The sequence below is a fragment of the Phalangium opilio genome, unplaced genomic scaffold (genome assembly GCF_054372755.1).
Source record: "Phalangium opilio isolate 3A_F unplaced genomic scaffold, DU_Popi_V2 ptg000082l_1, whole genome shotgun sequence".
In the NCBI taxonomy this organism is placed as follows: domain Eukaryota; kingdom Metazoa; phylum Arthropoda; class Arachnida; order Opiliones; family Phalangiidae; genus Phalangium; species Phalangium opilio.
In genome coordinates this window covers 583,029-596,688 of record NW_028324189.1, presented here as the reverse complement: position 1 = coordinate 596,688, position 13,660 = coordinate 583,029, and the positions used below count along the sequence as shown (strand labels likewise).

The window sequence follows — 13,660 nt, the reverse complement described above, 5'->3', positions numbered from 1 at the left end:
TGGTATTATTTTTCTTTCGTAAATGTTACACTAAGTTCCTGCATCAAACAATACGTTGGTGAACTTTCATTGTTACTATATCTTGTCATCGGGATAAAAGGGAAACACGAATGATATCAGCTTAGTAAAGCATTGCATCAATAATCTGATAGACAGCTCTAAACTATATCATCAGCTTTATCTGAGAATCCTCAAGGAAAAAAAGGGGTAAATTTCAGACGAGAGACTATGGCATGCAGGGCGAACGGAGCTATTCAGAAAAAAGAGGGAAAGGTTGTGATGAGGTTTTTTTTATTACTCTTGATGGTGATGGGGGTTTGGTAATGATACTCAGAGTTAATTCTAAACCATGGTGGCTTATACACCGCCTAGTGCATCACTCTTCACTCCTCTACCCTACAAACAGGGACCTTTTTCTCATCACAAGGACTGGGTATCCCGAGAAACTTCCAAGCAGATTTCTTCTTTAAAACTCGTAAGCACCATATACGAAACTTAATTTCATGTATCTTCTTCAATATTGCAGATGGAACCATGGTTCCAACTGATACATTCGATTATTATACTCCGGAGTATCTCTTTAAAAGAATCCCTTCATATGCTCTACCTCGGTCTCCAATTCATTACTAACCTATTGAACCGCACAATTCCAATCCCACTGTATGGAAAGTCCATGAACTCTCTTTTTTTAATTCAACTTATTTTTTTCCTCTCTACTTTCAAGTTCCTTGGCGCGATACTTAGAGGATGCTATCTGGCATCGCATCGCCATCGTTAGAGCAAGTGAAGGGATGCGGAGAGACACACAGAGAGAAGCTTTGGTAAAAGAGAGAGAGTAAAAAGTCCTAAATACTATAGAAGGCCAACGCAACAATGTTGATCGACCCGTTGTTTTTCTTTTGTTTGAGGTGGGCGGAATGGAACCCCCTGACTCTTTTTAGGGAATGAAATTTTTTCAACCGAAAAAAATGAACTGGAAAAAAACATCCCTTTTCCAAAGGATGCTTTTAAATCTTTTTCCCTATTTTAGCTATTTAATTTTTTTTTTGAATTTTTTGGTAGAAGATCCGGAAATTAGTATATATGAAGATAAAAATGCCTGAAATATTTGACGTTAGATAATTTTTTTCGGGAAAGAATCGAAAGAGATAATTTACGGATAGATAATACGGAAATATTTCATATCTGCTTCATTATTTGTTTTAGATTTGTACGGATTTGTTTTTACGATGTTTCTTACCTAATTACTGTATTTATTAGGGACCAATAAACGTGTACGCCAACACTTAACTTCGGAATCTGTTGTATAAATTCGCTTTTAAAAATATCCAATAAAAGAATCACTTATATATTAAATCCCCATTTTTAACAATGGAATTTGCAAAATTCTTTTCAATTAAATTCCCCTTTCTCTAACTCAAAAGGGGAACAAAATAAAGAAAAAAATGCAAAGCTTTCTCATTAAAAACCCTAAAGCTCCGATTACCATTATAGCAACTGACCCATTTCGCTAACAGTATATTGAAAAACCAATTCCAAAAAAATTTCATTAAGTTAAAAACACGTGGAAAATTTGCAATATGTTAAACTCGCGTACGTACATTTACTTGAAGCATAAATCAGGACTGATACGTCCTTCACTTTTATTTAAAAAAAAAAACATTTTCTAAACTCCTATTCAAGCGCAGTTTACAAAGAATACTAAACATTGTCAGAAGTCGATTTCTTGACGTTTTTTACACTTCTTGCGCAGTGATTGAACCAGGTATTTTACGGATGACCCCTTAAATTTAATTATGAAACTGATTAAGACAATTATTTCTAATTTAAAAAAGGGGTCATCCCTAAAACACTAAAAACATAACTCGAAGTTACATTTTTGACTCGAAATCGCCCAAAGAACATACCGATTCATTTCTAATAGACCTTTCAGATACACCCTGTATAATAATTGTTTTACTTCAGGTATTGTACATTTAAAATTTTGTACAACCTTTATTAAACAAGCTCTTGTTGTATTATCCGCTATATATCTCCAGAAAAAAACGTTAGATTCTTTTGGGGCGATAACGGCTTGTGAATTATTAGGAAAAAACCAGGCCTAGCCTCTAAAACAAAAATTTTCCTAATCTTAAGCCTTGGCAAAAAAAAAGGATAAAAAAAATAATATGGGAAAAGGTACCGCCACCAAGAATTTTCGAAAGCGAGCTTTTCCAATATATGACGGAGGCTGCGGCGAGCATAGACTATTTCAATGAAAAATTTGAGCTATTTCACTCCTTACTATGGCTAGGTTAAAATTTATAACTCGGAGAAGAATAACGGAAGGCGTATGACGAAAAGGGTCTATACTTAAAGGGGGCCCCGTACCGTAGGCCTAGTCTTATCTGGCAAACATTCCAGACCAGGTCATATTCAACCTCGTGGATTGAGTTTTGCCGCATGGCCCAACTCCAGGAATTTTCGAATTAAATTTTCTGACTTTACTAAAACTCTTGTTTCGCCGATATTACGCCGAGCATAGATATTTCGCCTAAAAGAGGGGAATGCCACTTGCCCCGGAAAAGTTAAATTCTAACCTATACATTCCCAATATTCCCAATTTCACAAAACTGTATCATAACTCAAATATTAATTTTTGTTTTTGTTTATCCAAATTTAATTTCGAAATATTTCTAATAAATATCCTGCACCTCACCACTAACTCTCGTATGAAATTCGTTGACGCCGCTTAGCAAGTTATATGGTTCAGACTAAAAAAGAAAACAGAAGCAAAAGGGAAAAGGCTTAAGTCTGTTTTAGAATTTTCCCCGGTCCTACCCAATTTAAACGATGTTTGTCCGTAAGGCAGCCGTTGACCTCTCGTTTCCTATTATTCGTTTTAATCTCGAACTGACCCTTTAGATACTAAAGTTTACGCCCGCTAGAGATTAATTGAGAGCGCTACACTCTTCCCCGAGAGAATTTTTGAAATTTATACTTGAAAAGATCCTTTTTTTCTTTCATTACACTACACCCGAGTAGTACTTTGCTAATTTTCTCTTGTTAGAAAATGGGAATTTATTAACTTGTATTATGGCACGTACTGTTATTATAAACAAGTTTTAATTATACATATATTTAATTTATAAAAGCAAATTGCACGTATGGGATTAAAAGGACCAATTACACGACATTAAGTATATTCAAACCAAACTCGAAGCCACCAGGAATTAAACACACGAGCCACATACACGTGACCATGTGTTTCTTTTCAAAAGGGTTTACGCATGAGAACCAGACAGAAAGTTTGTATAACCTCAAAGAGATCACGAAAGGATTGTACAGGTGGCACCGGAAATTCATAACAATATTGGATAATAGAGAAATTTCGTGGTTATTTTTCTATAATACAATAATTGCCACGGTTTTGTCAGACTTTAATTTATGGCAGACTTATCAGAAACACCCTGCAAAATCTAAATTCCTATTTAATATTAATAACTTTCAATCAAAATTATGGCCCTATCATAAATCGGCCGTTTACCTTCGAAGTGCTTTGTTTTTTTGGGGTTTTTTGGGTTTTTTTTTTTTTTTGAAAGCCATAACACTTTGGGTATATTAAAAAGCATAAACAAGATTCGAAAGTCAGTGAACTCGAGAAGAACATCAGGTTGGCCTATAAAAAGGAAAATGGAGAGATGGAGAAGCGAATCATTTTTTGTTTTCTATAGAGAATAAATTTTAGTGGCGCATTGCAGTCTTCGAGATGTAAACTCAGTGATGGGAGCTAGAGAAGCCAGGGCCGCTTTAGTACGATGGAAGACGAGCGTAGAGGATTCGAGGAACGATAGAGAAACTCTATAAACTTTAGGCCACCAGTAAACTGCCCAACGGAATATAAAGAAAGACTTTTCCAACCGTAAAATATTACCGTTTATAGATCGCCTAGCTAAAACACACTCGCGGCGGCTGTCGTACCATACACTAAACCATCCCTCGGTGGTAACAAGGGACCCCATACTCAATTACAGGCAAGATAAACTACCATCCTAAAGGGAGTATATGTAAATGCGTTAAGAATTAGTGTGACGTCCTTTTTTCATAAGATGAAACGTAGTACATAAAACAAATTTGGTAAAGGAAAAATTACGAATTTAAGCAACAACTAAATTCGGGTCGGTTTTTTGAGATACCTACGTGTATTTAACAATACCTTAGGCGCTCTATTTTTTACCGAGTGTCTGTCCTCTCGCAGGCAAATATCTCGAAGTTACGCAGTCGAAACGGGTCAAATATTTTCGAAAGAACGCATTCCAACGTCAGAAAGGCTAAAATCCCGAGCCTGTCTGCTCCGTTGTTCTAGCTAACGTTTCTCTGTCGAGTATGACTTCCAATAGTTATCTCTAGCTAGCTCGGTTGGCGATGAAAAGCAAACCAGGCTAAAAGTTTGAAACTTTTGACTTTGAGTCGAGGCGCGCGGTCTTACAAAATGCTTTTGAAAATATTTCTTCCTAAATTCCATAGAGTTTGGAATTCATTTTGACCAAATAAACGTGTTCTATCAACCGCAAATACAATTGCAAGTAAAACAAAGAGCATACTTGCAACTGAACACATTTCGATGTATACCCATCTTTCAAATGCTTCTTATATTTGATCTCCAATATTTAAACAGATATCAATCACTTGAAATAAGTTACGATAGTTTCTGCACTGACATCGGCGCATCGAGTGAAAACAGTAAACATGAAGTCCTCGGCTTCCTTCCCAAAATGCAGCGCGTTTTTCTCAACGTCTCATGCATGGCCTGACGCAGGATCTATTTAGCTGACTCAAGAGGGTGAGGCCTCTATGCCGAAGCAGCGTAGCAAACAGTTTAAGCCTTATTTATATAAACTTATGTATAGTGAGAAAAATCTAAAATATTCACAAAAGAAAATATAACGTAAACCGTACGAAATTGAAATTTTCCCTTCAATGTATGGGAGTATACACAAAACGTAGCAAGTTTTTTTTAACAGGACGAAATGAGAGGAGACAATTTTTTGGCAAAGTAATACCCCGAAATCTTTCCTCTCTTGCCCTGTACAAGTATTATTTTTTTTCGTTAGGGTTGGTTCCCTTTGAAGGTTTGCAGAAGGCAAACTAAGAATGGTACGACGAAGAAACTTACGAGATAGTATAGTATATATTTTCGGGCAAAAAAGAAAAGGCAAAGAAAACGGGGGTGGAAAACGTATCCATTTCGTGTGGCGTGGATGAAAAAAAACCCAGAAAAACACACACAGTGTAGAAAAAGCAAAAAAATACATGGGTCGGATCAATTTTATCGGTTTCCAAGGCGACCAGTTTGGATATAACAACGTTTTTGCTTTTATTTATCACTATATATGGGGTGCGAACGTGTCAAATCATATTAGATGAAAAAAAGGTCTAGGTAGCAATACATACAGTCCAGTTTATTATAAAGACGCGTTCGCATTCGAACGCACGTCCCATAAAATAATAATAGCTTTATGTGCATGGTCAGCTTATTTTCTTTTATTCTCCCAGATTTGTAACTTATTGGGTCTCGAGATTATTTATGAATAAAGACTTATATAATCGAAACCCGTTCTTCCAATACCTGTACGATTCGAATCCGAAATAACTTCGATAGAAGAAGTACGTTAGAATGAAGTTATTAATTATGTCATTCTCTATACGATAAGTCTGCATTCATAAATTAAGGGGCATGTTCTTTGGGTGCACGATTTTGAGTCGAAAATGTAACTTCTATCTCCATTTTGTTTGAACTAAGAGACACCGTTTTCGAGTTATGATTTGACCCTTTAACTAAATTAGCACCGTCTTTCAGTTTCTTAACTAAATTTAAGGGGTCGTCCGTAAAACACTGGAATCTTTGGCCCGGACTGCAACCCTAGACAGAACAATAAAATACAACGAAAAACGACTCTTAAATGGTTTCGAACAACATAACAATCGTCTCTCACTAAATTCAGTCGTCTGTCTATATTGGGAATTAACCTTATGTTTAAGCTTTGTACTTATAGCTGCCATTAACATTTAAAAATACACTCGGATAGTATATTTTTCTTTGGTTTTATTTCTGGAAGAGGGTAAACTAAGGAAGGAATGGCACAATGTTAAGGGAGCTACATCACGTGAATGAAAGGGCGGGTACGCAGAAAAAAGGAGATTCTATTTTGGTAGCTGGCATGGCGGCAATACACGTGATTTTTTTCTATAAGCTGTAGAAAAAGACAGCCAAGACTTTTCAACAACTTGCCTTGAAGGATAGCTGTGGGTAGGTTTACGGGATTAAGCAACTGTTGTTATTAAAAACCTCAAGAATTTCTTCTTGGAAAAAAAGGAATAATCCATTCACTTAAACGATTCTATCGCAAACAGGAAGTCGCAGAATTGCGTAAAACGTTTACAAAAAAATTAAATTTACCTGTGTATTTTTTTAATCTTAAGAGTTGCACACCCTTGGGTGTTCAAAGTGAAAACAGTATTATAGAAATTAAACTCTGTCAAAAAATGTCCATTAGCTAATCGGATTTAAAATGTTTGGGTTTAAAAATATTTCTTTCTTCAACTGATTCTTGTAATCCATACCAGTCTTACCAATAACTGAAAGCTATTTGAAGTTTCTAACGTAAGAGGATCGAGCTATATGCATTAAAGATTTGTTTAACCTCATGCACTCACTATATCGTTAAAGCCAATTTCTTTAAAATCAAATACTCTGACATTGAATTTAAAGAATTCGGTTCCAAGATGGTTTAGCAATCAAATGCAATTCAATTCAGCATCTTCTATAATTTAGTATTAAACTTCAAACCCAGTTCTCTTATTCCATTGAAGCAACTTACCTCAAATAACTAACCCATACTGTATTGTTTTCATTCTATCAATGTTTATACGAACTCAATATGGGTTCATCCCCAGCGTCTTCACCGCACTTTACCGTAAAAAGCTTTTCTTTTTAAATGGCAGATTAAACATTGGTAAAATCAATACACATTAAAAACTGTTCCAGAATCTATGAAGTGGGGATAAAAAAATATATCTTTTTCCAAAAGCAAACAAACGTAGAGGGTGTATAGGCCAAAACTAAAGATGGGGAAGAGAGTGAGAGAGAGAGGGAAAAGAACGAGGCTTAAAATGACCAAAAAGGATTTGAAACAGCCCGCAAAGACGACAACTCGACGAAATGGAGATAAAAAATATAAAAAAATTCCCCTTTAAGGCACCCTATACATCCCATTTCCTCTTATAGTCCAGAATCCGCCTTTTTTCTCCCCAAACAGGAATGTCCCTCAACCACCCACACGAGATTTCCAAGTCACCCAAAACCCATCCGACCCTACTTGCGCCGAGTCCCGCGTTTCCCGCGCGACGAAGACAAGTTTAACATTGGAACGTGCATGGCTCTCTCCAATATGTGGAAAAAGATTCTAGACCCCAAATATCCATGGTTCTTACTGACGATGGTTTATGACATCATACAGGACGAACATGATCTATCTCCCGCTGAACATACAGTCGTCGCTACTTCTGATTTCTCTCGATAGCGGCGCTATTAATTACCCAAATTTATAAAGTATATACGTTTTCCTTAGCGATTGGAAACAAGTTTAATAACCATGATTTGAACTCGGGTTTTTTTATCAAACAAAGTACGTCGGTATTGGGGAGACGTTGGTTTTTCTCGGAGAGTTCGTTGTTTTCCGAAGGATCAAACCGTGTGACAAGAAATGTTCGAAGTGGGAAGACGTCACTACTTAAGACCGAACTTCTGTTTTGGGATACGGGTACTATAAGGACGAGCTATTCTCGTCCTCGCTTCGATTTAAACTTGAAACGCGATGTATTCGCCACAGTATCTTCTCGTATATATAGAGAGAGGGCAGGGCCGTCAACTTTTGGGGTCGTCTTCTATTTCCTTAACAGCGCGTCTTTCTCTCGCAGTTGCCGAAGACTTGGCGATGGATGGCGTAAGAGGACGCGTCTCTAGCACGCCAAGAGGGGTGGAGAACAAAATACATTTTACTCTCTTTATATATATATACATATCGATGATTCACCACATGGGTCTCTGTGTGTATGTATTGAGGGTTAGCGTAAACCTAAGCTGCCAATTTTTCGACTTCACCCTTTGCAGCTTGGGTTCCCCTCTATTTTTTTTATGGTGAAACAGATATATCAACGATTCTTCAAGACAATTTCGCTAAGGATTAAAGGGAACTTATTCTGAATCATCATTTTCAAATTTAATTGGATCTAAATCGAGTTCACTTTTTCGAGTAATTAGTTTTAAGTTGCAGACTGGTTGAAAACTTTGGCTACATGAGGCACATATATGGACCATTTCAATGTAACTAAGAGGGAAAGACACGAGAGTAAAACTCCGCCTTCAATCTCGCAATTTATTAACTATAAAAGAAAACTAGTCTATTAAACTTCCATATAACATATGAACATAAGACTCCGTGGAAATGCAAAAGCTATCGCGATGGAAGAATGCATTTTTGATAAGTTATTTTTGTACGATAATTGTATGCAAATTAATACGCGAGCAAATATTAAAATTGAAAGTATGAAATAGCAATCAATATTAATCTTGATTTATATATTCAAAGCAACAAATAAAATTTTAATTGACATATCCATTAGTTGAAATGTTGATAAATATATTGGGTTTCTCTATAAGACGTTTAAACAAACGTCGGCTCTCGCATGCCCATCTATCAAGGCAATTATAAACTTGGCCGCAATATACCTTAGCTAAAATTTCGCAACCGCAATTCTTAAATACGAAGGAAAACTTTAATCCTAAAGTCTCGAAAAATCCCATCAAATATATTTGGGGCGGAAAAAGGTTCTTGGCAAAATTGTTCCTCCGTTGACTCTCTAGCGGAATCGTATTTCCGATTTTCAAGCTGACGACAGCGTCTTCTACTTTTAATCCTATCCGGGGGAGAAAGTTCTCTTTCCAATCATATTGCAACCGTGCCCTGCTTGGCCCAAGCTCCCACCCCCGCCCCCACAGAAAGCGCCCTTTACGAAGGCTTATTAACCCAAGGCCCAACTCTCAAATGGGGATGTTGAAAATCTCTCTACGTTCTAATACGCGAACGATTTAAAATCCTTTCTAGATGACATCATCTGGATGCTGGGGAAAGAAGGAATATCCCAAACGAAACTAATTAATCAAAAGAAATCAATGGAAACTACAACTCGTCATCCACCTAAGCGTTGACCTTCGACTGTACACGATCTTTCATATCAAATACGAATTTGGGACTCTGATAACTTCAAATTTATCTCTAGAGCTACCGGTAACGCCGTTAGGATAGAGTGATTCCTAGCGCAAAGGCTTAGTGGATGAAATTTGAAGTCCATCTACCAAGATGCAATGAATGAATCTTTGGGGGCAAGAGTAGATACTGGTCTTAACATCTTAGGGACACCACTCGCGCTCTTAGGCCTCGGCTTGTGTTCCAGGACTGAAGGTGAATTACTTAAGTCACGGACAGCGCATCGTCCATCTTGAAAATATTAATAAAGAAGGGGAGAATTCAAAAGAGGGTGGAAGAATGAGAGCGAAGGTCTTAAAATGAATGATACTCGCCCCAAAGGCTTAATGAGCGACGAAAGAGTTTCAGGGGAGAAAATGGGACTGCTTTCCCTCCCCCCCCCGCTCACTGATACAACGCTTTATATTTCAGGGCTCGTCATCTTTCGCGTAATAGTAAAAATTGCCTCTAATGGGCCAGGCCCCCAACTCTCTGATTAATTTGAAATCAAGAAGGCCCATGGTGGTGTTGAGTAACGCTTAGCTAAAGGGTGACGCGACCCCGTCTTTCGCGTATGTAAATAAGAGGGGATGAAACTGAAGGGATAGAGACATCACGCATTGTCGTTGAAGGACAAATGACGTTTACCTCAATTGCAAAATTAAAAATATTTTATTTCGCGTGTAAAATTATCGGAGTGGATTTTGTATTAATTTCTTTCGCTTGTTTTAAACGTTAGGTTCCGAAAATACGTGTCTCCAAACCTTTAAACGGATGACGAAGACCAAATTGGCGCCTACTTGCTTGGCCCCGAAAAGGAACCAACCTTATTAACTCTTGTTTGTTGTTTTGAGAATATAAAGTTCGTTGGTGCAATTTGGAAGACGAGATGATTTAATTGCTCGCAACCGAAGAAGACATACGCTTATATAAACGTGCCCCCTTCTTTAAAAGAGATGCGTGGTAAGTGTCCGTATATCAGGACCGTCCCTATTCCTTGTAAGATTATTATGTTATTGCAGCTCTATGAGTATTTGCAGTTGTGATTAGAGAGTACTTGTTTAGATATGTGAACGAATTCTGTCCATAGACGGATGAAAAGGTTAAAGGCTGGAGAGTGTTTCAGTCAGCTACAAAGTCAATATTTACTTGGAAATGTCTCAATGGTAATGCCATTACGGATCCATGGGTTGTAGACTATAGAAGTCTATTTGATGACCACTCTTACTCGCGAAAGAAACACTAAGTTCTCCTTTTATGTACAGATGCTACTTTTAATGTATTAGAACACAGACTTAAGTAAATACAAGATATTAAAAAAAAATTCTAGATAAGTGAAAATTTATGTCGTACCAATAAAAATTTCCCATGCATTCTTTGGTTAGGGATGCTAAATCATCCACTTTAAGTACTTAAGTTTGAATCGAAGTTTCTCTATAGAAAATGGCACTTTCAGCAATAGACAAGTCTGGAAAGACTATTTAAGTAAATCTTTCTTCTTACTAAAACTTGGGAAGGTTTACCGATGTAGTTTAAGCAACGTTTAAAAGAAGAAAAATTTTAATATATTACTAGTATGTAAAGTGGTCTGAGGGAATATAAAAAATATATTAAATTCAAATCAATCAATTTGCCGTTGCTCGGCCCTTTAACGAGTCTAGTCGACTTCCTCGACAGTTTAAGTGATTTTTCTTGTTTGTTTCCAGCGTGCCAAACAAAACCGCCCGAGAAAGAGAACTGGCGGCCACTGACTGGCCTAAGGGAGTAGAGCGACGTTAGCAAGCCAAATATTTAACTTGAAGATATAGGTCCTTATATTGAGAGAGAGCTCGAATAAGCTAGCAACTTCAAAGATAGCAATTTTATACACCAAAGTAAAGCGCCGCGAAAAAATCTATATATGGAGTTTTCTAATATCCTTACTTCGACCAGGTGAAGTTTACATTTTGTCGCTGCCACTTACTTACTTTGAAGGCAAGCGAGATTTCAAAATATACTAGCTCTTATAGGCCTACCTATGTCGTGGTTTTCTTTTTTTTTTTTTTAGTGTAACCCAAAAACATATTGGGTATTTCGATATATATATATCGTGGTTTTGGATCTGTAAACCAGGATTGAATTTATACGGTGCACTAGTTCAATGACAAGTGTCAGAGTCAGAGATAAACGATTTAGATCAGTTCACTTTTATATAGAAATTGAACTACACGATCCAATGAAAGTCTGAACACTTCAAAACAAAGATTTTTGTTAAAACATCAGTGTAGCTCAATATTTTCTAATAAGTTCCATATTCTATTGAAAATTAATTAAAAGTGTCGCCATTGAATAGCTTTTATTCATCTTGGGTAACGTACCATTATCGAACCTTGGAAGTAGTATAGCTTAAAAATGGTTTGCAACATCCTCAACCCAATTTTCTTACGCAAACAAATTCTTCTCCTTTCACTGGAGCTCATTTAATTTAGCACCGCATAATAGTAGGTTTACTTCACCGCGTCCCAATTATAGCGACGACGACCCAGACTTAGCCAAACATTCTAATGCAGTAACCAAACAAAACCAGAGTTGCTCAAAAGCCTCGACTTTTTTCCCCTCCCCCCATCTTCCTCTGTCTCAAGCTCCGTTCTGTTAATTAACAATTTTCTCCCCCTCTAATTCATTCTTCACTTTCTGCACTCTAAACTAAAGCACAGCCATTGACATTTTCTCTAGAACTAATATCCCCAGTTGGCTCAGGTATATGTCAAAATTGAAAACTGTTTTGGGGTATGCGTAGATGGGGATGCTTCTAGGACTATTAAGACATGGTTGGATGGAGTAAAAGCAGTAAGAAGTATTTTTAGGGCACCGAAATGAACACTGATTAAAGTTTCCATCCTGTAGTGCAGAGTTCATTGTTAGTTCATATTTCTATCAATATTGGAGCTTTAAAAGCTTCAAGTTCTGGCTCACCAGTTCAAATTGCTTACTTTACAAAATGGCAAGTATTTTCTCGATTGCAGGAACAGGGTTTCAGAGGTGCAAAATCGCAATCCAGTCCCAGATTTGATAATCCTAGGACTGGCAAAAGAGGCTTGGCTACGATCGATAAATGCGGTGGTTCGAGAACCGCTCGCCTAATCCGAGCTACCCGCGTTCAACGTTTAATTGCAGGCAATATGTCACCTATATATTCCCTTTCCCTAGAAGACGTTTGCTTATATCTAGCTCCTACCAAATCACCAACAAGAATTTTATCCCGACTTTCTTCGACGTACACTCCCTTTGGCTTTCAGGAATTTTCCTCGAGATATCTTGCATGTGCAGTGATATTAATATTCGAACCTAAGGTATTGAACAAGTGGACAAAACACGGGAAAGTCCAAAGTCGTTGAAAAAAAAATACTAAATATAAATAACCAGAGCTAATCGAATACAAGTTAAAATTACCAATTCTTCTTTGACAAATTTGGATTTGTCTCCAAGTTTAACCCTATCGTATCTTTATTCTAAACCATACGTTAGAACATGGGGAACTATAACAAACATAAGGCGTGATAGTCATCTAATGAATTTCCTGACAAATAGTCTAACCGTTCTACTTTCTTATTTCCTTTTTGGGTTACCTCCAATCTGGTACAAGAGTAAAAAAAAGGAGTAAGAAATGGCCTGGAACTATTAGGCCGTCGATATTGGACTCGTCACTTAGAAACTGTTCGTAATTGTGCTAGGGACGTTTGGATTTGATCCCATTAACTAATAAAAAAACGGATAGAAGTCGGTTCGGGATTGTGACCGAGCGAAGGCTGGTTAGATTCGCTTTGTCCCAGTTAACTAAACAATCGCCAGTGACGATCGGAAGTCTTCGGGACCTTTCCGCTCATTATCGCCTGATTGCCCGCTCGTTATGTAGAGAGAGCGCGCGTGTTAGGCTTAACGTATATCGCCCTATGTACCTACCATTTCTTCTCGTTAGTCTCGACAAGGACACTGCGCGGACTTTTTTTAGCTACACATTTCTTTCTTGACCTACTGGGTTTTAACCCGGTGTTCAGAAACTTGGTGGCAGTCAGCGATGATTGCGACAGAGCTTAGATTGAAAAAACCCTGTAACAGTTTTACAGCTGGAAATGAAATTTACGACCTTGTTAATCTCTTCCGTAGACATTGTACGCGTACGCGTACGCAATAAATTATATTGATTTGTTTGTCTAGAGTGTAAATGTATGCTTAAAAATCTAGCGAAATTTATCCAAGTCAGAGGATAGTTCAGATAGGATATAGGTTCGTTACTGACGCAACAATAGGAGGACATTGGATGGATATTTACGAGTTGGCTCTCAAACTAGATAGATCTCCGGTACCATTTGGGCTTTGTGGAAATTGTACGC

General features: G+C 37.4%; 1 protein-coding gene across 3 annotated transcripts in view; it reads right to left on the bottom strand.

The window, feature by feature from the left end:
• The window catches only part of LOC149650684 (uncharacterized), a 163,471-nt gene that overhangs the window by 37,257 nt on the left and 112,554 nt on the right, over window positions 1-13,660 (bottom strand). Inside the window, exon 1 of one of the 3 annotated variants that reach the window (XM_089847283.1) lies at window positions 6,861-6,940. The exons of the other annotated variants lie outside the window; for them this stretch is intronic. The gene's annotated coding sequence lies outside the window, so the exon portion shown is untranslated. Of the gene's footprint in view, window positions 1-6,860; window positions 6,941-13,660 lie in introns of those variants that run through there. 3 annotated transcript variants of the gene reach the window in all.